The sequence below is a fragment of the Chlamydotis macqueenii genome, chromosome 2, assembly GCF_036417535.1.
Source record: "Chlamydotis macqueenii isolate bChlMac1 chromosome 2, bChlMac1.mat, whole genome shotgun sequence".
NCBI classification, from domain to species: domain Eukaryota; kingdom Metazoa; phylum Chordata; class Aves; order Otidiformes; family Otididae; genus Chlamydotis; species Chlamydotis macqueenii.
The window spans coordinates 156,806,851-156,830,213 of NC_141557.1; positions in this window are offsets into that span (position 1 = coordinate 156,806,851).

Here is a 23,363-nt window from a genome sequence, read left to right on the forward strand (position 1 = left end):
GGTGCGGACCGTGACACAACGCTGGAGAGGATCCAATCCCTGACATATCTGCCATTTTGTGGGATAGTTCGTCACAGTGAAATGAGATGGAATATGTGTCACCTAGGTTTAGGTATCTGCAGTGTGGAATTTTACACAAGCTAACCAGAGAAGATCCTCTTTATACACAGCAGAGCGGAGTAGGCACTTTTGGGCTATAACCTATCAACTTTCTCCAGTATGTTTGGGTCAGAGGAATTGCACCCTAGACTGTGTTCATTACACCTGCATGTAGTCAAATATAATTTTTTTTAAGGTTTATTCTCTACTTCTTTTCACAATCTGAAGTGAGGACACTGCCCACTGCAAAAGTGTGTGCTGCGCTTTTTGTGTGTTGGATAACACCACAAGAATGTGCCTGTAAATGTATGACGGGTTTATGCAGCCAAAATGTAAGGATTTTAAAAGGCGAATCATGGGGCCATAACTAAGACTAATGGGATGATATTAAGTGAGGCAAGTGCTACAGTAAGTGTCACAAAATGCACCTGGGCACTGCAGTGGTTTGGGTTGTGGAAGATGCTCTCAAGGGCATGAGCACTACATAATGTGCACTTAACTATATCTAAAAGGCACAACACTGCATTCACTGATGCCCAGACTAGATGATATTGCAGGTTTTTACTGACCTTTATTCTAGGTATTAGGCTCTAAATCATTGTTTAAAACCTATACGACCTAAATCTTCTCTAGGGTAACTTATCTGAAGTTCTCAAGGGTAAAAATGAGCCCTCACAAGTAGGAGAGTGTACTGCAACACCTAGAGGCAACACTAAGAAACAACTGTGATTTTAGTAAGAGATAAATTCAGTGTAGCTTGGAGTAAGAAATAATTCCATTTCTCTCTAGTTTCATGGAAATTACATCCTAGAAAAACTCCCCTAAAGGATATACAGTTGCAAATGCTGTTAACAGAAAAAAAAAAATCATTAGCTGAGTGCATATATCAAATTTTCTTACCTGAGTCTAAACATAAACAAAACAAGAAAGACAAAAATGTCAGTGAATATATAATAAATTAAACACCTATTTAAAATTCGTGATTTTGAAATGTTTGTTTGAAGAAGAATATCTGCTTACAACAGCTACTGGAAGCACATTCCTTTACATATTTCTATCGCTTCTAATTGTTTCGGCCCTTAGAAAGATTGATTAGATTTTCAAATCCTGCTTTCTTGATATGCCTTGCACTTACACTGAGGAGAACTTTATGTTTTTATCCTCATCATTAGTTGTTAAAGAATGCTTTAGACGCTGATGGGTATATTCCATCTAGGTTGGAGAATTCTTGTCTTCAGCACTAACCAAGTGAGTGGAGGGGAAGGGTCAGTGTTCCTTGGAAACAAATAGGAAAAGGCATAAGAGTCAGATAAATGGAAGTGAGTGACTCACTGAAGAGTTAGAATAATTTATCCCAAAATACCAATATTCTGGTTTTTAAACTTGCTTTCTGGGAAATTCTGAAGAAGAGATCAGCCAATATGGAATTGCTTTTAGCTTTTATTCTCATATTCCTGTTCAGAAAGCCCCTAACAAGACAAGAACAGCAATATACTTGTTACCTGTCCATCCTGAGAGGAAGTTCAAGCTTCTGAAATCCTTTGAGAATATGCCATGAGATTTCCAGAGAAATTATTGTATTTTGGAACATTTGGGAATTCCAAAGATGTTCCTAAAATATAAGTGATACTTGCTGAACTGCACTGAGATGATGATGTGTGAAGGTAGCTATAGGCTCAGGTTTTCCAGCTCTTCAAAAATCAATAGAACCAGGATCAAGTCCCAGCTGACTAGAAACAATTCCTCATTAGTCATCGTGAGTCTTAATTGGACAGTACCAAGAAGAATAATCTTCTCTTACTCTTGAACAGTAATTAGGGATGTACTGAAACGTACTTGGCACAAACATGGAAGAGAGGACAAGACAGAGGTAGTTTGTGGTTGTGCTCCTCAAAGGAAATATCCAAACACTGCCTTCTGGTTAATATGATGTGTTTATTGTGGGTCTAGTCTTATGGAAGAACAGGAATATGTTTGCAGTTTTTTTTTCACTCAACAGCCAGCACGGGAACAGCTACCAAGGAACCACGCTACACTCCCTGCCTGAACATGAAGAGAAGTGCCTCCCTACAGAGCTGGTGCTGTGACTGCGTCTCCAGATCTGCACTTTGACTCTCCTCTTCCACCTCTACACTTGCAGATTTTATCATTGTTTTTTCTCTAAAAGAGCTGAAACTCATTGAATAACTCGGCCTCAGTATGACACAGAGAACATAAAAGATCTCTCCAGGAAAAAGGGAAGATCCCATAATCTTTCCACTTCCTCCCTGCATTTGCCAAGCCAAAAGAGAAGTCAGAACAAGTAACCTCCTGCCCTTAGTGCAGCAGGCATTCCCTCATTAGCCCAGGCATGCTCCATCCCTCTTCTTTAAGTGCAAACCTGCACTCCCATCCTCCTCTCAGCTTCTTACCTCCTATTCACATTTATTATTGATATCACCTATCAATAATGCCTTCCACTGCTTTGAGAATTTGGCCTGTCTGCCAGATCCTGACTTTCAAGTGCCCTTTCCTCCACCTCATTATATTTTTAATGATATACACTTTGTTTCTTTCTTTTCCCTCCCTGACTGTCCTCTTCCGCACAAAGGGAGGGAGAAAAAGGAGTTGGTTGAGAAAGTGGCAAAGGCAACAACGTCGATGCTTAAGCAGTTGCTCCCACACTGTCCTTCAGCCTGCTATCCAGCTTACCAGCATTCGGTCTCCTGGAGAGGCAGCAAATACACTTGTTTAATGCCCTACTCAAGAATGGACTCTTTCTTAAAATCATCGCGCCAGAGAGGAAAACCTGCTTATTTCCTACAGGTTTGCTGCAAGTAGCTGTATTTGATCTTTGAAAGATAGTCCTCTTCATCAGTTTTCCAAGCTTTATAATTTGCAATCTTCAGCCCATTTAATCTTGGTTGTTTTTTTTGTTTTTTTGTTTTTTTTTTTTTCCAAATCAGATAATGTATTTTTCTTTCTATAATGGCGAGGGTAACATCCTGTTACTCAGAAGACACAGCATCATTAGAATAGTTATACCTGAGAACATGATTACAGCATCTGCTCAGAGATAGCCTGAGTGCTGAACAGAGGAAAGATCAGTAAATTATTCTAATATTTGATTTGACAATTTTGTTTAATTGAGGAACTTGAACACAAAGGATTTGCCAATGATATCAACATAATTCAAGTATATGTATTTTGAGACCACGGAGGAAGTTTCTTTCCCCTTTGCCTTTTTAACAACTCTGTCCGGACTCCAGTCTAATACAGGATTCTGTCTCTTGCTGCCATTTCCTCTGTCTGCTTGCTCTGTGAGTCTGTTTGGGTCAAAAGCCACATGCATTATGTTTCCAGAAACCCAATCAACCAATTATGTCATTTCCCATTATTACAGTTATCAAATTGGATAAGAATAACGAGAAGAAAAGCAACAGCCAAGCTTCATGTTGAGTGGAGTGATCCTGATATACTGCTTCTGGTCGTCTCTGCCTGTTCAGGAGCTTAATCCAACTGCCAAACCTTTCAAGCTTTGCCATCCTGGAGCTCACAGAAGGTAAAAGTACCACGGTGCCGCAGAGTTGTTGGTCCTCCAAGCTCTACAATCCATATCGTGACTCCATCCACGAATGTGAATTTCAGAAGATTTATAGAAGGGCCATAATGTGATGGCCCTTCTATAAATGTGGATGTGAGAATTAATTATAAGATGCAGAAGTCAGAAGAAGCAGGAGAGTATTGTGAAGTAAGTAAGTATCTGACCACAGAAGACAGCAAGTCAAGTAGCTCTCACACTGTCTAAAAGACATGCAGTCATAATGCAATTAAGCAGACATCCTCCAGCTCGGAGACCGTGCACTTACTCTGCTGACTGGGTATCAGCAATATGTGCATCTTTCCGCTGTGCAACAAAGAGCAGTTCTAGCCGCAATCAGAGATGCGCAGGATGCTCAGGTACAGTGGAGCTGTCTGTGACACACATCTTGTTGACAGTGCCTTCTGCACAATCTGTACCTGAATTCAGAAAGGAAAACAGTCAGTACTGTAATGCACACAATTTTATGGCTTTTGTAATGCAAAAGGATGGCTTTGTGTGTTGTTTACGTCCTGGCCTACCACCAGAAGAATTTCTGGGACTCAGGCAGGGCAAGGTGTCCATTTTGCTGCGGCAGAGCTGCGACAGAGCTGCCCCTCTGTTTACCTTTAGGCAAAGGGGCGGGTAATTTGCTGTCTGGTCTTAGGTATTACAATTCCACGGTTTCAGGACACCAAGTAATCCTGATCTCTTAGTTGTATGAGTAAGGCACAGCATGAGTGTGACTTGATTCGGTGCCTCTGGGTGTATTATAGAATTCATAGATATGGGAACACAAATACAAGGATTTTTGTCTTATCAGATTGATGTCCTCTATGCTCATACCTTTGGAAGAGCTGTGATAATTGAGATAATCCCCATCCCTTAAAGCAGCTTTTTAAGCTGTGATTATTTTGGCAGCACAGCTCAAGTTTTATCACTCGCAGAAATGCAGAGGAGGAAAAGGACAAAACATTTCTTCTTTTTGTTCAGCTTTAACCCAAATATTCCCAGACCACTGAAAACAAGAAATATCTCCCTCTACACAGCCCTGCTCTGATTGCTGTCCAGGCATTCACACTTGCTAGAAAGTACCTCTAGGTGTGTTTTATCACTTTTATACACTCTGAATATGTGCACAAACAAAAGGATATAAAAAATGCACAGTCCTCTTCTCTGCAGAGGCAATGGTCTTAACTGTGAAGACTTAAGTCCAGAGCATCAGCAGAACATGTGAACTTCAAAACCAGATACAGGAGTTTGGTAAGTCTTCAGGACAAGAAATTTGTCCCTAACCATCTCTTAGATAAATCATAATAACTAAGGTTCACCTTCCTTGTATTGAGTCACTTTGCTAACTCAGATGTACATGAGATCTAAGACTTGCTACTTTCTTTGAATTTTGTATTTGCTATTTTAAAACCTCCCCTGTCTCTGTTTACTGCTTTTGAGACGTATTCTTTGCCCTGACAATGTGTGCAAAGTCTGAGGGTCTAAGTCAAGGCTGCAAATTTACTTAGGCACACATATGTCGGGTCTTCCCGACTCCAGCCTCAAACTCTAGTCCTGTCATTGTTAAAATAAATATTTATACCACCTTCAATTCTGCCTACTATGTGAGTACCACTGAATCACACAGTGCATTACTGAAGTATCAATAAGGTTAAAATTAAGGATTAAAGTGAGAAATTTAGGCACTATAATACCCAGGCATGTTAGAGGAATTACAGCCCAAATGTCAATGCCAGTGTACAGTGAGTTCAATATCTAAAAACAGGATTCACAAAAATCAATGATCAAGGCAAGGATGTGTCTTAAATTACACCTTTTTTCTTGTAGGTGCTGAACTGTGGAGTGCAGAAGTCCTTGAAAAACTGCAAGTCAAAGTGCAGGCTGTCCTGCAACTTGCTCCTTCTTAGAAGGTATTCCACTTTATGTGAAATACTTATCTCTGCCGTGGTGAAGAGTGTGAAATGTTCTTCCTGTAGCTGGAGCACATACCTGAGAGCTGCACCCCAGAGCTTGCCTCACTAGCTACTTTCCAGGGCTTCTTGATAAAAAGGCATCACACACAGAAGCCACTTACAGGCACATGAGGGACAAGGTGACTGGGAACACAGAGTCGGGATAAATCATGGGTAATAAATCAGGGTAAATTGTGCTTGACCAGTCTGATTGCTTTCCATGATGAAATGGCAGTCTCTGTGGACATGGGAAGGGTGGGGGTTAAATAATTTACATTGACTTTAGGAGAGCTTTTAACACAGTTTCTTTAGTATCCTTGCAGCCTTAATGAGGATATATGCGCTGGACGGGTATGCTACATGGTGGGTATTAAATTAATTGGACTGTCAGGCTCAAAGGTAGTGGTCAACAGCTCAAACTTTACTTGGAAGCAGTTATGAGTAGTGCTCCTTGGTGACAGATACTGGGGTTGGTAAGTTGTCATTTTCAAATGCCTTGGGCAGTATGAGCACACCCTTGCCAAGTTTTCCGGTGACACCAAATTGGGAGATTATTTGATACAATGGACTAGCTCCCTTTGGATCAGATTTATCTTGGGAAGACCTAGTTCCCATTTTTGAGATCAAAATGGAGCCAGAGACAAGATAAGAGGTAATATAGCCATTAAGCTGGAGTCACAAGCTAACAGGAAACTTTGGAAGATAAAAAAACCTCAGATGAAAACCTATACAGGAATAACCACATACAGCACTACAGACCCGAGCATGTCTGTCTAGAGAGCTGCCCAGCATAAAATGCCCCTGCGGGTGCTTCTGGATAAGAGGCTGAACTGTATGGGGGCATCCACCATCTCATCCCTGGAAACATTCAAGGACAGGTTGGATGGGGCTCTGAGCAACCTGATCTGGTTGGAGATGTCCCTGCTCCTTGCAGGTGGGTTGGACAAGATGACCCTTAAAGGTCCCTTCCAACCCAAACCATTCTATGATTCCATGGCTCTGTGAGAGATTTGTAATAAAATAATGGAGACTCAGGAGGTCACACAACGTGGTTCCCCTAGAATAGACACTGCAGGTAGTTCTTGCTGTTCTCAGAGAAACATGAAACAAGTAGACAAGGACCAGAAATATTGCTTCTTTTTTTTTTGAGTGGATCCTCTGCTTTCCCCTCATACCTGCCCTTAACGAATCAGTTGAATGAGAAGGAGTATTGATATTTAAACCTGAGGAGCAGAAAAAAGAATTGGTTGCAAGCCTGCAACCTCCATGAATGCTCTCACTTTTCAACTGCCGTTAGTGGCCTCCCTCCCATTGCTTTGCTCTTCTGACATGTGCTATTTCGAGACAATAACCTGTAGCTCTGCACACATACATGTCAGAAAGTGCCAGCCAGAAGAAACCACATTTCATGAGGACTTTGGTTTCAGGAATACTGTGAATACTTCTAGTGCTTCTTAGGGAACATAAGCTGAGTAAAGGCATACTTTCTGGATCCCAGACAGGCACAGCATTAGTTAGGCAACAGCTCACTGAACTCTTTCAAGACTTACGTTTCACAGGAGAATTCAAGCTTTTGAGAAAGTTTCAGAAATAAAAAGTCCTCCAGACTTTAAGGCCAAGATAGCAAAATTTTTGTTTTTTAGACCTGGAGCACCTTTTCCATTTTCTTCCTAACATAGTACTACCATATTTACTTATCCAGAGAGCTTTGTTTCTCTTTGTGGTGCTGCAGTGAAGATAAACAGTGTGCAGTTGGCTGGTGAGATATGATGTTAGGTTCTGCACTGAGTCACTTTGCCTTAAGATAATCAGCAAGAAAATAACAGAAACCAGAATCACTGTCATATAATAAGATAAAATCTATGTGGACATTTAAAAGAAAAATCTTAATTGGTATTTTCACCTCTCTATCCTATTGGCTTTTTGGTTTCTATAAGCTTTTTCTTCCATTGTCTCTGTCTAGTGGTTGGGTTTTGTTGTTGAGGCTTTTTTTCCCCATCACTATATCTTATCATTTCACCACTCAGCTTGCCACATGAATAATTAAAACTATTTTTATGCTAAATATCCCTGCCTCGCACATAATTTGACCTTACTGAACGAGTAACTGTGCTAAACCCTCAGGACATATTACCCACACTCTATCTGTGAAACATATTTCTTCCTTGTGTTTGACTTAGCCAACATCCAAAACACTTTGAACACAGTCACATGGCTTTTTTTTTTTCCTCCTATTAGTTCTTTTTCATTAGGGAATAAGAAAGAAAAAATGAAACACTAACCTTTCTGGAAGCTAATTACATTTTTGGTTTCCAGTGATTGTCCCTTTGTTTTCATATTGTTGTCTATCCTTGAGCACACTGAAAGAGTGAAGAAATTAAAACCTGACTTCCACTACATTTTAAAAATGACTTGATCATCAATAAATATTCAGTGCAGTCTTCAAATGTGGTTTAGGAAGGAGCTGTAGCTTGTATTCACTTCGGGATAATTGGAAAATGTCTCAGTTTATCATATTGTCTCTATTCAGCAAAATGTGTTCTTATACTTCTCCCAACCTAGTAAAATTTTAATCTCGTACTCTGCTCAGCAGGAACAATTTTAAACACCTGCTGTCTCAATCATAATGGTCCCCATCATTCCCATAGGGAGTTTAGTTTCATTTCCATGGAAAACTTGAAAGGTAATTGCAAAGTCTTTACTGAAAAGATGTATGTTTACCAGTGATCTTGTTCGCTTCCAGCGAGAATAACAGGAGATGTCAGATACTTTGAAAGGCAAATATTTGCTAACAATAATCCATTACAGAATAAATTGTTAACAGGCAATTGTTAATAAATTGTTAATAAAATATTAATCAAGTCAATAATTAGCAATATGGTTATTCTGATGACCACTGAAATATCCTTTTGCTTTCTGAACCCTGATACACTCTTGCTTCAATAGTATTCTATGGGAAGGAGTCCCATAGTCCAATTAGGAATTAATTTCCTTTTTTGAGTAGTAGTATTTCCTCCAATTTCAACTCTCCTGTCTGTTCCCAAACTTTTTTTTGTGTGTCTCCCTTGTCTCCTTGCCAAAATAAACAATTCCAGTCTTTCACAGTTTTAATTACTTGAGATATTCCTTCCTTACTGCACTTATTTCTATCGGTATCTAGATCCCCACAGAACTGTTCTTGTGAAACAGTGAGCAGCACTGCAGATAGGAAGCGTCCATCACTCCACGTAAGTTTACAACCACTAGCTTGTAGTTCTTTATCTTTCAACCATTTTTGATTGAAGAGTGTGCATAGCTCACTTCCAACAACTTCCATTCACTGTGGTTTCAGAAAAGAAATAGTAGACAGACTACATCTCAGTATTTTCTGTCTGAATGTAAGTTTGGAGATCCTTCTCCTTGAAATCTGTCCTGTCATGGGTAGGGGAACTCTGTCAATGTAAGTTGTCATCAGCATTTCTTTTTTTTTTTTTCTTCTTGAGGAACCCCTACTTAACGGCATGTGATTTCTTACTGTCTTATCTCATTCAGTCCTACTGACATATGACCTCCACTACCTGCAACCCAGAGAATATACACCTCCATATGCTTTTTTGGATGTTGCATGAGCACTTAAAGAAGGGAATCATCATATCCTCTACATGGCTACAATGATATAATATATTTATCTATGCATAGCAAAGTAGTCACATTCTCACAGTCATATCCTTAGGTGAAAAACCTAGTCTTAACTGTGAAACTGCAAACAGCAACAACATTTGTAGTTACTAGATTACCCAAATTATAAATATTAAGTGATTATCATTAGGACTAATTGTTAAAATTCAGTATAATTCATAACCAGTCAAAATGTCATTTATGTGCTACTATTTTGAAAAAAAAAATTAACTTTCACTCTTCTCTTTATAAATTTGAAAATTCTGCTGTTTAGAATTTAATTATACCCTTTCCAATATTTAGGTTTTCACCAGTAATCAAAGTTTGTTTAGACTGTTATCTGGCTCTGACACTTGCTTTACATTGCTTTCACGTGAGTGCTGCATACTGCAGTCTTATCAGAATACATTCATTGCAAGAAATAGAATAGACTTTTTCCTAATAGGCACCTTCAGTGTGTAAATCACTTTTGAATGCCTTAAAACTTGGCAAAATAAATCTTCCATTTCTGCCTTTGCACATGCGAAATCAGAAGGGAAGAGATAGTACAAGTCAAATGATTACCATCACAACTTTTAAAGTAAAAGCTGAAAAAAAATAAAGCCAATTAATTTAAATGTAGGTGTCAACTTATTGTTAGGTTATGTTCGTAAGACTTTTATTTTTCCCCCTTCAAATGTCAGTCTTGAAGTGAAATTGGTTGAAAATATTAAATTATATATCTGAATCTTCATTACCTGATAAAACTCTGGCAAGGAGCACATTTACACTGCTTTACAAAATAAACATTAATTTGACAACATTTCCTTCATCTGATATTGGCAATTCATGCATACAGGTGGGCACCATAAGTCTCTCCAGGTTGAAAACTATTCAGGCATAGGTATTTGCATGGCTAGATTGTCAATATGTGTTGGAGATGAGCCAAATAGTTGTAATTTCTTTTTGTTTCTGTCTTTCTTTCTCTAAGGAAAAGGCAAAAATACTAGGATACAAAACAGTTAATCTGATAAATAGCAGTGCCTTTTTTGTAGTCCTCAATATCCATCAGTTTTTATAAGGAAAAATATGTCTCTACTCAAGAGAGTCCTTTCCAGCATATTGAAATGGGTAAATCCATGCCATTTGCAATTCATTGACCTTGGTTGCATCTACTGACATGAGGGCTGGGTTTTAGATGTGAGGACTAGATGTTACTGCTGTCCAGAGTAGTAGCAGTAGTATTATTGCTCTTAACACACTGCATTTATATCACTGATATGTGAGTGCCAGTTCCCCATGGATGCAGAGTTCCTTGAGCATTTGTGATTAATGGATGAGACAGAAAAGATCTACACTATAATGTTCCTCTTGGTTCTGTTTACCTTAATTTCAAGATTTTTTTTTTTTCTTCTTTCTAAATTACTAAATTGCTGTTGTTCCTATACTTTCATGTCACAATTAATAAACTTTAGTGTTACCATTCCTACATTTAATAGAGTTTTCACAGTAAATTAATATACTTCTGTGCTACTACGATTATTAAATTTGGAGTCCAAATTCTGCTGTGAACCATAATGAGCTTAGCAGGCAGGATCCTGCAGGGGAAGTTGGCCAGGCATTCTATGGAGCTCAGTGTTTGTTTGACTCTGGCAAGTCACTTCTCCATCTCTCACCCAACATCTGCCCGTCTTGCATAGTCAGCTGGCAAATTCTTCGCATGTCATGGCCAGTGCCAGCAGTGCAGTGTTGTAGCTGGCAATTATTGGAAGACTGAATCGGAGCTTAGAGCTGTGCTAAGACTTTTCTATAAAAACAGGTGAGTTAGTTAGCAATGATAGAGAAAGGAGTATGTCGGGGAAGAAGGCAATGCTGGGTGTTCTCTATGAGAGTGCTCCTCTGACATTCCGAATAGGCCAATCAATGGTCAATATCACAGCATGTTTAAAGATGAAGTTTCCCTGTCAGGGAGCTGCCCTGAAAGCAGCTATGAACCCAGCAGGTCCCTTCATCCACAAGCTTTGGGTCCACATCACTGCTTTAAACTTGGATGGAACATCCTCTCAAAATTAGACAAACATACAACATCCAGTTAGTCTCTGTAAATCATCTTTGTTTCACCATTTTTGCTCCACTGAAGTGTTTGTCATTGCTGTTGCTGTTGGTTTTGTTTCTAAATGGTGCAGTTTCAATGTATACATCTGTATTCTAGAGAGACAGGGAGACTGAGAAAGAGGCAGGAGATTTTACTCTATGTACATAAATGCTCTAAACACCTCAGTACAGTGTCTACACTGCTGATCAATGTATTATTTAAGCTATGATTTGATACCAATCACTGTCAGTTACCTAAATCCAACGTAAACTAATTTTCTGTTCTTTCTTTTTTACTTATTTTTTTTTCTTCTCTTTTTAGCACCCCTGGCATAGAAGACATATTAGAGGTGAAATATTAGCAGGAATTTTGTGCCAGAAAAGCTCAACTCAAGAAAGTGTGCTGGGTAATCCAATTTTAATTTCCCGAGTTTCTAATGTGTTGTATAATACTAGGTCATTCAGCAACACCCAACCTAGTGGTTTGCTTTCTGTTAACAAGGAAATTTAAACTGCCACTCCAGTCTTAAAAGAAGAAATAATTTGCCTGATTTAATTGACAAGTGGCAAGTTTGTCAGTATGCAGTGGACAAAGATGAATATGATTTGTAAATCCCCAGTGAAATATGCTTTTCCCACAAGCTCTGGGGAAGTTGTTGGTGTGGTAAAAAGCCACCATAGTCTCTAGTTAAGTCGTATTGTAGTTTTGTATGCAGACAGGATGTCTGCCATATCACAATGCACTTAGACCATCCAATAACAAATTGGCTCCTGACAGTGCTGGTGTAGGACTGAAGTCTAAATTTTTGTGAAAAATTCTATTATACTAGAATTCTATTATACTAAAGTACAACTGACTAAGCTGAACCTGGAGACTTTTTTAGATCTACAAAAATAGATATTGATGTTCTGTACCTTATAAACATTTTCCATTCAGGTTATGAAAACTGAAAAGGACATACACCAAATGTGTATCATAATTGGAACTGACTGATTCCTAGTTAATACAATTTAAACACATTATCAGCTTTGGTGATGGTGAATCAGTGAGATATTTGTCACTGGTAACTGGACAGGCAAGCTAGCATGGAGGTCTGGCGTATCATTCCTTTCTCTCTCGTCTTCATAACTGAAGCACTTGCATCTTTTCTTCAGTTTGGCTGTAGGCCAACTCTGTTCTGCAAAATAGAGTGGTCTATTATAATACGCTCTAGAAGTGACAGGGACCTTCAGGAAGAATCAGAACAATTATATAGGAAAGAATGGCTGTGGAAATTGCACTTACTGTAGTGTCGCACAGATACCACCCAGAAGACAATCTGCATATGCTTTTACTTGGAAGAATGGTCTATCGGGTTTGGCTGGGATAAAGTTATGGAGGTCCTTCATAGCAGCCTGTGTGGTGCTGTGCTTTACATTTGTGGCTAACAGTGTGGATAACACAACAGTGTTTTGGCTAACGCTGAACTGTGGTTGCACAGTGTCAGGGTTTTCTCTCTCTCTTCCCCCACTCTCCCAGGGAAGCAGGTTGGGGGTGGGCAAAAGTTTGGGAGGGAACATATCCAGGAGAGCTGACCTAAACTGACCAAAGAGTTATTCCATACTATGTGGCATTATACTCAGCAATAAAACTGAAGGAAAGGAGGAGGAAGCAGGAATTTCAGACTTACGGCATTTGTCTTTCCAAGCAGCTTTTATGCATGTTGAGGCCCTTCTCAGGAAATGGCTGGACATCTGCCTGCTGATGGGAAGTACTGAATGAATTCCTGTTTTTGCGTTGCTTACCCACACAGCATTTGTTTTTCTTATTAAGCTGTCATTATCTTGACCCACAAATCATTTACCTTCCTTTAATTTTTCCCTCCATCCATTCCCTCCATCCTTTCCACTCCAGAGAGGGGAGTGAGCAAAAGTCAGGGTCAATATTTGGCTGCTGGATGGCGTCAGCCCGCTACAAATGTTCTTATAGAATAGAAAAGTTGTGACTGTTATTGCTCTAGATGGAGAACACATTGGCCAAGAGCAGAGAATCTTGGATATTCTCTTTTACCTAACACGTCTTGTTATTACGTTTCCAATATTAATCTTGTTTTCAAACATAGAGGGTGGCGTTAGGACCCAATTGAAGACAACTGCATTTAGAGGTCTGCTTCTTAATGTCCACTGAGTTCTTAAGGTGATGGTGATCTATGGGCCTAGTTCAATCATCTAAACATGGGCATCTATTGCCATCTGAGATGCAGTGGAGTATCTTGCCTGGTTTCTAACTGCTGGTCCAGAAGAGCCTGGGTATCTGATAGATCCTATGTTGTATCTGCCAACCCCATATGTCTATGCTATCTCAAATGCCAACATACCTACCTGAGAGTGTTTGGATATTGCCACTACCTAATATGAGCAGAGGGGGAGATCATATTAACTCACCCCAAAGGAGACTGGCTGGTCAGATGAATTGCTCTCTAGGCTCCACTGACTGTGCTGACCAGATGAGCCATGCAAGTGGATGCCAATAGATAAGTATCTGATGGCACCTGAGTCACTCAATAGTACCCAAAACTATCCAAGAACCTATGATCCAGAACTTCAAGGAACTGTATGACCCTTGGGACTGAACTAAGACTCTTAAATCTCAACTGGTTACAATGGAGTCTTAGACACCAAAAGCAGAGGTAAACATCTGTTTTGAGACACTTACAACTAGGAGTCTTAATCTTAAACTGAATCTCACCTGATATGGGCAGGATAAAGGTGTCTAAGATGGATAGGTGGCCAGTGCCATTTCATGTGCAATTCTGCTTAATTTCCAGCTGCTGCTCCAGGTAAGTACTGCTGTCCCACAGGTTCTGTGTAACAACAACCAGCCCCATGAAGATGTCTCAGCTATCTATGGGTGTTGCAAATAATACTTGACACCTCTGAATAGGCAATTGACTCAAGCCGCAAGTTTCATTCAAACAATTTATCATCCAAAAAAGGAAATTTCAGCACTCTGATGTGTTATGAAATGCTATGCTTAAAATCTGCATAATTGCAAATAACAGAGCTAAAATGTCATTTGTGATTACATAAAATGAAGTCATCATATAATTGTCAGTAACTGAAGGAAAACGACTGTTGTCCAAAACCTGAGAGCTACAAGTAATGCTAAAAGAGCCTTAGTATCATTTAACAAGAACAAAGACTCTCTTTATTTAAAACAAACCAAAACAACATAAAAACTCCAACAACCCCCCCCCCAACCTACTGTGAACTTAAAAACCAAAACAACAACATGAAGGGCACAAACTATACGTGCAATGAAGGGGTCTTAATTTGATGATATGAGAAAGCAGATTAGCAGCTCCCTGGCTGAATCTCTGCACTCTTCAACTAAGAAGACTTCAGAGTTCAGGTTTTGCTTCAAGAGCTTACATAATTTTCATTAGAACATGACATAGAATCATAGAATGGTTAGGGTTGGAAGGGACCTTCAAAGGTCATCTAGTCCAACCCCCCTGCAAGGAGCAGGGACATCCCTGACTAGGTCAGGTTGCTCAGAGCCTCATCCAGCCTGGCCTTGAACGTTTCCAGGGATGGGGCCTCCACCACCTTTCTGGGCAACCACATGTTGGTGGTATTAGCTGGATTCCACTGAAAGTCTTTTTTTAACAAAGCTTTCTCTGTGGAAATTTTCACTATGACCCACCAGGGTTTTATTCAGTGCAAAAGGATATTAAGTTCTTTTTTTTTCAGAATAGGGCACTCTGATCACCTGCACCTCTCCAGGTGCATTTCCTGCTTGCACTATTGAAAAATTGGTTACATTTTCACATTTGCATTTGCATGACACATAGGTGTTGTCTCTTTTAATGTGTTTTGTTCACTGTGTAAACATAATCATTATGCCTTTCCTAAATGCATAGTCACCACTTTATTTTTTTCCCTGGAACATCTATAATAATTGTGAGTATGTGACTACAGCTTAGAATCTCTGTTAACAATTCATACATTTCCTGAAATAACTTGATTTTTTTTTTTTTTACTGATTGTACATGATAACTGGAAAAAGATAAAAATCACAGGATTCATAGATCCCAAATACCAAGGGCATACCAGCTCAGTTCTGAAAAATAGTATTTATTATAGTATAAGTCCATTGACACTTGTTTGGCTGCAAATTACCTTAAGAACTTCTTATTCCCCACTCCTTGTTTTGACCAAGAAGCAACATTGCCTCTTCACCTGTACTGAGAACAAAATGCTGGTGGTGCTGTGCAGTAAAGCACAACATTTTTTTTTTTTTTAAAAGCAACTTAAAAAATTCCATGAACTTTTTATCCCATTAAAGTTTTTATTAACTTGTTATCAAGCTAGCCTGTGCCAGCACTTTAGTTTAAGCCCAGTTCAATGTTTATCAATACAAATGAGAGAGAAAAAATATTGAACTGCAGTGGGGACTGCAAAGAAGTAGAAGAGGACGAAGAAGGCAGAAACTGAAAATGGTTTGGCAAACAAAGAGAGTGTATGTGAATCTAAGCACCTTGAATTTGAAGGGGATTGTTTTTTCCTCATCCTCAGTACTCTGAAAAAGTGCTAGACTTACCCTCAGCGATGGCAGAGTGACAGCGACGATGGAAAGAGAACCAAGCTAGAACTGTATGCTTTTCTTCATTCAGTCGCAGCCTCTCTGTCTCAGAACCAGGAGGCTCTAGGTTATGGCTGGATTTTTTGGCTGAAGAGTTGCCTCTGACTCAGGCTCCCAGGGCATACCTTCCAGAAGGTATGGTGTTTCTTGGAAAGCAAGAGCGGATGGAACGGCAGGCACTTCAGCACTGTGGTGTAAAGAACTGAGACTAGGGAGTCGGAGAGAGCCATTCACATCGTAGATGTGATCCTGCTTTGAAAAATAATGGCAAAAGCAAGATATACTTCCTAAAATTCTTTCTTGTGAAGTTTAAGCCTTTAAGGCATAGTGACTGTCTTCTACGCTGTATGCTTGGTTACTACTGAGCACGTTGCAGCAATCATGTTTGATTAGAGCACCACTTCAGGAGAATAAAAAACCAATTAATGCATCAACTTTCATTTTTAAAATGCATTCAGATGCAGAGCTTCGGAAATGAGAAGGTTGGATTTCTGTACATGGTGCCAGACAGGGAAACCAACAGCTGAGTTCCTGCATGCATGTATATACCAATCCACTGGACATCGCACCTTAGCACCCAGGTAGCGTGCAAGTTTGGCACATAGAATAATTCCTCTGCCATCAAGATATGAAATGCAAAGAGCTTCCCTTAGTTGGAGATGCCACTCTTCACTTGAGAGTGAAGGTGACTGGTTTAGGATAGACACATACCTTGTACATAGCTAGAGTTAAATTAAATGAGTCAACAGCCCAGGTGCTTAGAAGTGGGACAATTTAACTTGCTGAGGTCATTTAATCCATAAACCACAACAACAGAGCATCTCAGCAAGCCATTATTTCAGACACTTGCAGAATGATGCTACTTCTTAATTGTATTCCTTCCGTATGGTTTTGTGGGAGACTATCTTTCTAATCTATCAGCATTTATGAAATGCTACAGCTCTAAGTCCTGAGCAATTTAATTTCCTACAGAATATCTAAACTGAAGTGAAGATTGCTCTTTGTATATAAAAACACAGGCAAGCATTATCATGTTATCAGAAAGCTCAAAGAAATTAGCAGGACAGAGTTTTGCAAGCAAGGTAGAGAACATTAGTATATAGCTCACAAACACTTAGGGATTTAAAAGAATCTCTGCTTTAATTGCTTGGAAATAAATTTCCAATTAATTACGAAAAAAGAAGAGCCAGACAAGGATTCTCAATTTATAATCCTGAAAACTGAAATTAAATCTCAGTCATTAAACTCATGTAATGTCTCTGCACCTAATTACGACTTCCCTAGAATTCTTCTTAAATTTATATCTCACATTATCTGAACTTAATGACCCTCTTATAATTGGAGAAGATGTAAACTTAGCCTTAGCCCCATGCATTGGACAAATCCTCAGTGAGGAAAATACTACTCCATGTGCAACGTCAGTAATAAAGTAAAACTGTTGCTAAAAAAAAAAGGTTAAAAAAAAAAAAAAAAGATGTAGAGACTGTCAACATCTGGAAGACTACTAAAACAACAAGTGGATATCATTTTTTACATCTTTTCATATAATTTATTCATGTCTACTAATGTCCTAAGAAGAAAAAAAAAATAAAAAGAAAGAACTTTTGCTAAAATTATTTTAGTATTAAAAGGATATCAGTTTCTCCCTGGAAGAAGAGTCTTGTCTTAATATTTTTCTCTAACCTTCCCTGATTAGTTAATGTAAGTAAGTGTATTACTGAAAATCTACCTGGAAGGAATTTCATGTGAGCAGCACGCTGGAGCCTGAAGACCTGACGTGTACAAAGCTCATGTACACAAGTGTCAAAGCTTTATCTTCTGACCAGCAGAGCTTTCGGACAACACAAATTCCTGGTTTACAGGGGGAAGCAAACCAGCTACTAAAGGCAGCACAGAGCAATGATTTCATCTCCCATCTGCAAAATCCACTTGGAACTCCATTCCTCCCCCAGCTCCTCAGCATACTTGGTAGGCATTTCATGGATGCCAACTCTACTAGAATTTAATTTCATTCTTAAACTCATTCTTAAAAATATATGTCTAACATTCTTCTAGATATATCTACTTAATAATGGAAATTCCACGGCAAACCTGGAAAACTTGTGTTAGGGCTGCAGTAGCCTACTAAAAATTACTTCTGTGAATTAAGTAACTTCAGGCCCTAATAAACTTCAGGCACATCACAACTAATGGCGTGTGTGTAAGTGCAGATGAGTGTTAGGGCTCCATGAAAAGAGGCAGGGGCAAGGGATGGAGAGAAAAAAGTGCAGTATCTAAAAGCAACAAAAATGAAAATGCGGAATCACAAGGGCTTTTGTTTATCTATTGAGAGATTCTATCAGGATTTATGCTCCCAAAAAGACTGGAGCTGCCTGTAGGATAAATGACTCGAGAGAGATTGCTGTGTCAGGTGAGAAGAAAAATGGCAGCAAAATAATGACAATAAAAAAATATGCAGCACAGAAATTACAGGTAAATAGAATCCAAGCTAAGATTTGCAAAGGAGCAAAGTAAAGCAAGAGCCTATTTCCTGTTTCATTCTGATGGTGGTGGTTGTGTCCCTGTGGTGGGACATGAAGGCCCTTAAAAGAGAGGTGAAGTACAAGATAAAAGATTTCCACCTTGTTATGACCTCCACAAGAGCCAGTGAAAATGCAATATATATACCTATATAAACAACCCCAGGAAGACCTCAGTCAAGACGAGGGGGCAGGAACCAGTATCTCCAGGGCACTCTACTGACCCATCACTGCTGGTGGAGGTATCAGCCTGCAAATCCTAATGCCATTTTCTTTGAGCTGTTTAGAACATGGTCATCTAATCAACTCCAGAAGATCCCATCCCACGTCTCATAAATCTTCTTATCCAGCTGTGGGAGTATTTAATATGCCCTGCTATATCTGACATCAAGCTACAGCAAGAAAACTAGAAAACTCAAAAGAAATCACTCCACCACTCCCTTTTTTTTTTTCCTGGCAAAGGAATGAAAGAAGAGGCACATCACAAATGTCATGTAAAATATACTGATGGAATAAACAACAATGTACCATTTTGTTAATGGTGGTAAGGTCAAAAGGAGTTAGCAATGAGAACAGTTCATCCTTTCTGTATTTCTGAGTCTGAAGTTGTTGCTACTTGTCCATTTCACCTGGCTGCTGATTAGAGCTAAGGAAAGAATTGGTATTAGTGGCATACTGCAGGGGAGTAGCATAGAAATGGAAATGCAGTTTCTGTCTCAACATGGTGTATTATCTGAGGAAGACGTCAAGCCATTTTAACACATTGTTATGGATCTTGACTTTGTTTCTCAGGTGAGGAACAGGATTTTATGCTTGACAATAGCAGCTGTTGCAAAAGGATTTGGGAGGCCTCTAATAAAATCTTTTATCTGTTGACAGAAGAATTTCATTAATCAGCATCATTAACATGGTTTATACAATTCCATACCCTTGTGTTATGGTTCTGTTTAGTGAGGGGGGCCTAAGGTGGCAGCTTCTGTAGGAAACTGCTAGAAGTTTCCCCTTTGTCCAGTGGACTCAGCCGGGCCTAGGGTGGACCCACTGCTGGCCAAGGCCGAGCCAATTGGTAGCAGAATGTTCCGTGATAACGCCTCTGCGATAACGTACTTAAGAAGGGGAAAAGAGGAAAAAAAAAAAGAACAGAAGATGTGAAGTAGCTGAGCGGGGGCAGAGAGGGGGAGGTGCGAGCCTTGTGGGCCTTGCAGGCCTCACACTCTGGCCTCCTGCTGGGCAGCCGACTGGGCCCAACTCGGCCCAGCCTGGCTGCAAGAAGCAGAGAGGAGATGAGATGGATGATATGAAGAGAACCTGAGAGTCATCTGCCTGAGCTGATTGTGAAGAATTTCTTGTGAGAGGAACAGCTGCAGACGCCAAGGTCAGTGAAGAAGGAGGGGGAGCAGTAATGCTGCTCCTGGCCAGAATTCTCCTGCAGCCTGTGGTGACGACCATGGTGGAGCAGGTTGTCCCGCTGCAGCCCATGGAGGCCCACGGAGGAGCAGAGATCCACCTGCAGCCCATGGAGGACCCCACGCCGGAGCAGGTGGATGCCTGAAGGAGGCTGTGGCCTGTGGAGGGCCCACGGGGGCAGCTGTTCTGGAGGGACTGCACCCCATGGAAGAGATGACCCACGCCGGAGCAGTTTCACTAAGGACTGTGGCCTGTGGGAGGGACCCCATGATGGAGCAGGGGAGGAACGTGAGGAGTTCTTCCCCCAACAATGAAGCAGTGGCATAAAACAACGCGTGATGAACTGACCGCGACCCCCATTCCCTCTTCCCCTCTGTGCTGCTCAGGGGGCGGGTAATCAGAGATAATGTTAAGCCCGGGAAGAGGGAGGGGTGGAGGGGAAGGTTATTTTGTTCTGTCTTATTCTTCTGCTAGTCTTAGAGATAAATGAATAGTTTTCCCAAAGTTGAGTCTGTATTGCCCGTAACAGTGACTTTAAGGATTTCTCCCTGTCCTTATCTCAAACCTCGAGCTGTTTTTCTTATATCATCTCTCCCTATTCTCTCGGAGGGTGGGGGGAATGAGAGAGAGAGACTGCGTAGTCTGGTCCCGATCAGGGCTGAACTATGACACCTTGCCTACATCCATCCTTTACTACTTAGAAAGGCTAAAAGTTGGCCTTTCCATGAGTTCTGCATGGGTATTCTCACAAGTAGCAGGTTTGACATCATACTTTTTTTCAACTACAGCCAATAAATCCAGGATAAGCATCTTCAGTGTTCAGTGGATTGTAAAATGTTTGATGGAAGATGGGAAATTCTGTCTTCTGGATGAGGCATGGGTTTGGAGCGACATTAGTTGCTCATTATTTTCTTTCACAAATCAGGAAAGAGATAGGTGAGACTCACAAACTTGAGATGGAGAACTTTGTAAGACGTCAAGACCTTCTCAGTGAATCAGTGGACAGAGCTTAAAGAAACACAGTGACGGATGGTTTCAGATTGTCTGAAAAGCCATTGAAAATGTCTGTGATCTATTCAACAGAGTAGAATTCTTCCGTAGTGCTCAATTCAATAAGCTGAAGGTGCAGTTTGGGTTCATTGTTGACTTAAAAGATTTAGTTGCAGCATAAGCCTTTCTTTGCAGCCGTCAGAGTCTATCCATGTCTTTTTCATGAACACCATGACTGAGGAAGAAAATAGTTTGAGAGGATATATCAAAAGCAAACACTGCTGTGCACTGTTAAATACTCACCAGAATCGTCATTCTTACCCAGAACTAAACTACAGTCTCCTGGTTAGAGTCTTTGTCCTGGTTCAAGCAAATTTTTGAATTTGTTTAGATTCATTAATTTTTATAGTTAAACAGAGGCATCTTTTGTGTTCTGGGAGCAGTGTCAGACGCCTGGCCTGAGTCTATAAATTTCTGTAGATCTTCTAGGGAGTGTAGAGGGACTGCATCCCTAGTAAAGTGCTGTAGTTAAACTCCAAGCACTAGGCAGACTGAATTAGGGTCACAGTGAATTTGGTGGATCTCACAGCAAGATTTTCTTTTGACTCTCAGTTGCCTGCCAGAAAGACTTGCTGATGAAATAAGAGGTCAAACCTTCACAGATTGTTATCAGTGAAGATCAATTCTTCTGTCAAGCACATATCTTTAAACACAAACAGATTCGTTGAGTGTCTTACGATCAGCTTAGGTATTGTCTGTGTAACCACAGATACCATGAATGGTATTTCTCAGCCTTTTTTCTCATTTTTTTTTTTTAATTCCTGTAGCATAGCAGAATATTTATCCTAAAGTAGTTGTAAGCTGTTTACTTCTAGATGTGGATTTCTGCAGTTTCTGGCTGCATTTTGATTTGGAATCCATTTCTAATTACATGCTTGCAGAGGAATTTCTTGATGAGTAATTTCTTTCTGTTTTGTTCAATATAACACTACATATTTATATATTGTGAAGCAGAAGATAGCTGTCTGTGGTTTTCTCTACCTAAACTCAAGAAAAAACCCTCAGCAAAAAAAAAGGCTATCATTTCTTGCCTTGTTTTTTTAACTGGTGGGGTCTACAGACCTGCTTTTGTTACCAGGAAGCCTAGAGCACAGATTTTGTGGTATTGTGGCCTAGCTGGACACAGAGAAGAGAGAAGAAAAGTGTAGATTTGAACACATTTTGCAGAACATATGCAAGTCAGATGCAATACAAAAAGTTCAATTTCTATTGCACAGTGCCAATATCTGAAGTTCACTGACTGACCACTTTCACTGCTAAAGGTATCCATTGACACAAATTAGTGTTTTGAACAGAGAGACTGACTTGCTGTGGTGAAGGAGGCATGCTGAAATGCCTAAGAAATCTAGAAGTCTCACCTTAAAAGCACAGGAACATGTAACAGAGGTCAGAACTTTGCCTTTTTAACACCTTTGTGATTTCTAGACCATGTTGATATCAACATCTACTTTAAAAACAAAATCTATTTTCTCCTTAGCTTACCTCCTCCCTCCCCACAAAGGACGCAGGAGTTTCAGCTAGGGCCAGAGGAAAACTGTGTTCCCTTTCCCTTTCCAAAACATCTCAGGAGAGCAATCTGAGTTCCAGACCATGTGTGAACAATGGCAGAGAAGCAGTTAACTCAGCAGGTCCTGAAGTCTGCCTGCAACAACCAGTTGAATCTCTAAATCTGCACCAATATGTATGGTATATATAAGGGAAGGGGAGGCTGTGTTTTGTTTCGTCTGTCTGGTTTTTTGTTTCTCTTTTTTTTTTTCTTTTTTGTTTTTGCAGTGGCAGCATGTTTGTGACTCATGAATTTTGTTTGGTAGAATAGCTTTCATAATTTAAACTTGCCAAAAGTGGCTGTGCCTCTTAGTTGTTTTTCATTATAAAAAATTCTCTGTATCACCCCTAGACAGTCTCAAGCCAATAAAAAGAAAGTCTTTATTACATTTTTTTTTCTCAAATGGAAAAAAAAAACCCAACCCAATGTGCTATAGTAACAAAAGTAATAATAAAAAATACTGATGACACTTAGCAATTGACTGAATAACCCCACTGACTACACTATTTTGTTTGGGGGATTTTCATACCCCTTCTTGATGACACCGTTGGAGTGTAATGTATTCTGCCTTCCAGATGACACATTACTTTTAACTTTTGTGTACAAGATAGGCTAATAACATCTTGTGGCTTTTCAATTGGCAGTTGTTCTTTGATGAACTGTCAGTGATATGAGATCTGCTGCAAGATATTATTTTTGGAACAATGGAGAGAGAGTTGGAAATTCTACGATTAGTGACAAATTTTCAGCTACAATCATTGTATATTGCCAGTGCTGAAATCAATAGGAGAATTCAAGAAATAATGCTCTACTCCATAAGTGAAAAAATATGACCCATTATTAACACCTTCAGGCAAATAAGTGA